Source organism: Copidosoma floridanum, unplaced genomic scaffold, assembly GCF_036245765.1.
Source record: "Copidosoma floridanum isolate Cflo_tuat_1 unplaced genomic scaffold, Cflo_Japanese_pri ptg000007l, whole genome shotgun sequence".
NCBI classification, from domain to species: domain Eukaryota; kingdom Metazoa; phylum Arthropoda; class Insecta; order Hymenoptera; family Encyrtidae; genus Copidosoma; species Copidosoma floridanum.
Window position 1 is genome coordinate 17,407,620 of NW_028321884.1, and position 3,380 is coordinate 17,410,999.

Consider the following 3,380-nt stretch of genomic DNA (forward strand, 5'->3'; position numbering starts at 1 on the left):
GACCTCTTGATTTTCTGTTCTGTTTACATTTTTTTTTGCAGGTGGGCTTTCGTATAACAATTGGGTGATACAATATGGCATAAATTAATTTTTGTACATATAGGATTCCCAATTCTCTTTGGAAAGGAGAAGATGATTATGTACCACTGAAACCCATCGTGTACGTAAAATTGCTGCATCAAATCTCTCGTTATCAACGCTAATATCGTACCTTCATTTGTATATCCAGTCGAATAAGGCAGGATGTTCCAGCTCGACATATAAAATTAACAAACAGTTTATAATCATCTTTACATAAATATTGACATTAAATATTAACATGGAGAATACTTTAAAAGGCTTTTGCGACCTGCTAATTAAAACCTATATATTTGAAACTTTGTTCAATAAGATTGGAATCATCAAGTAGGAGACGATAACATATTTTCTACATGCATTTAATACAAAGACTTTGAAAGCTACTTACATCTAACACGAGTTTCTTAACTTTTTCACGATAACCAACATTTTTTCTAAATTACAATTAAAAGATTTATTTTGAAAGTATTTTTATTTTCATTTAGAGAACATGCTGTTACAGTTTTATTACAGCCGATATAATGTGACGTCTCAAATTACGGCTCCGTAAAACTAATCTGACTTTAAGCAAACTTTGGCATCGAATATTTTGAGAGTTTCCTAGATGGCAGATAAAAATGTTAATGCTATCTGAGTAATAACTTTTTTTTTTTCGAAAAAAATTACTTTTCAGTTGTACAAAGCTTGTGAACGAAATCAATTCAAATTTCTGGCTTTTTGAAAAAAAGGCCCACCCTTTTCATAGAATTTAAAAGTGTAAGTGTAAGAAAATTGTTAAAGTCCATCAAATGACGTGGTTCTCCTTAAAAATAATATCACCATAAAAAATCATTCAACGACTCCTTACCATTTCAAAAAGCTTCGAAGTCCTAATGAAAATTCAAAACTTTTTATTTTTCCCAAAGAGTTGTTATCCCTTAGAATTTACACTTTGTTAAAGTAAGTAACGTTAGGTTTTCTATCATTTTTCACATACCACCTCTTTTGTAACTCAACAAGTCCTTTCAAGCGCGAAGTAAATCGAATCTGATTTCATATCACGTAGGTATTAATTTACATGTCTTTACCAAACGCTCATTTTCTATAAACCATCTGCGAGAAAATCTCTCTATTGTAAACATATTGATATACGACACACACAAAATCAATACATAGTTTGAACACTCGTACATAAAATATTAGAAGAAGCCAAAAATATCGAAAACTTGTTGGTGGTGGGGGAAAAAAGCACTTGGTCGAGCTTGCGTTAACCCAAGTGGGGTAGGAGAAAAAAAGCTCGAGAGTCGAAGTTGATTGGCCGTCAAATTTGGAGAGTAGGAGCTAAGGTAGACGGTATTGGCTGCGAGTAAATACGTGGCCTCACAAAACATTGTAATTGGTAGGAGCAGTGGGTTCTTTCCATGATTGATTAGTTTGGTGTTGTGGTGGTGGTGGTAGTCACGATTCTGGGGATGGCTCAATGTATAATTTGTTTCATACTGTGGTATTGATATTGAAAATCTGTGACTTACATGATGGTTTATTTTATAGAATATTCTTCGTGGTACGCAAAGAATCATACAGAAGTTTGAATAGGAACAGAAAAATACAATAATTTTTTAAAATTTTATTTTAAATAATCTTGAATAATGCTCATATTTTTGTCTGATAGAATTGGTTCGACTTCGATTCTATAGTTATTTATGATTTTAAAAGAATCCTTTGAATAATGGTATTTGGTACATGATATTTTTTAATGTAACTGCAAATAACATTTTATAAAGAATTTAAAAATACAAATATTAAATCGGCTTTTGTACGTGTTACTGGTTATTCTAAGATTATCTACAATCTGTACTCCCCGTACTCATAATTTAATTCAAAAAATTATAGGAGTGTTATCTTTATCTGCAAAAAAAATCAAAATGAAAACTGGTACTTCAAAACATAGGCTATAGTAAATTATCTATTGTTATAATATTTGTTGATTTTATATAAAAATACAGCTCATTAAAATAAAAAACTAACATATTACCAAGAAGTAATCGATTGAAGTATACTCGGTACTTATAAAACTGTCACATTTATCATAACAACTAAGATAATATCAAAGTTTTAACTTTAATATTTTATACTTTATTGACGATGTAATAAAAATAAGCTTTAGGTAAATTTTTATGTTAGTTAATTAGATAAGCTTTTAATAAGCTTATCAAACAATTCGTGAAAAGTATGTTATCGTACAGCGATTCGGCTCTTCCCATTCATTGATTTGTGGTTATGTATTTTTTCTATTTCCTAATGAATTTGAAGGGCTTTAAAATAAGATGGTGGCCAGTAAAGCTTTTGATTACTACGATTGTGTGTTCATTTTCTAAAGGAGTCAGAAATACTGTAAAGATGAATAACATTTTTTCAACAAATTGACAGTAATTTTGACAAAGAAAAAAAAAAAAAAAAAACAAATACATGTATACTTTTTAATCTGATGTTTACGTCAGGTAAGTAATAATACTACAACTTCGATAAAGCTCGACAATATAACTGAAAATGCACTCCCTAAATTTAATTTTCAAGTTTAGCAATCGCTATTACAGAGGTAGTAGCGATGTAAGGAAGAAAATTATGTACGATAGTCTAATAAACAGTTTTATTTAATTTAAAGTAAATTGTCATTAATACTTTAATTACGTCATTATTATTTTTAAAATTTAACTAAAACAAAGTTTTAATTAATAGAAAGAAGTATTAAGTAAGAGAGTGTATCAACTTTTTGATTACTTAATTGTACAAAATTAATAAAAATTTTCTAAAATTATTTTTAAGCTCCTAGTTAAACTACTAAATTCTTGTACAAATACGTGTTATCGGAAAGAAAAGATAATACCCGCTTCTCATATTCTTATTGTAGAAATCAGAATTTCAGTTCAATACACAGTTAGACAATGTAAGAATCTGAAAGTTATGTTATCAATCTGGTGCAGATTGAAATTGTATTACAGTGTTCTTAAACTATTTAATTATTTAGAGAACTTCAAGTGTTTCTGATAGTTAAATAATACAATAATTTGTGTACATGTAACTCTGTACACAATCAGATCTGTACCTCACAAAAAGTGTAATAAGCATTGTAATCGTAACAGAGAATATTTTTTCCAACTTTAATCAGTGTCTATCGTGCATCACGTACGTGTGTTTTACGACTTATTTAAAGCTTGTGGTGAATATAAAATATCAATTCATGTTGTTTTTCGTTGCCCAAGAAACGGCCTCGTATTTGTTCAAACATGCCATCGCTACCGTTAAATATTAAAATGCATACA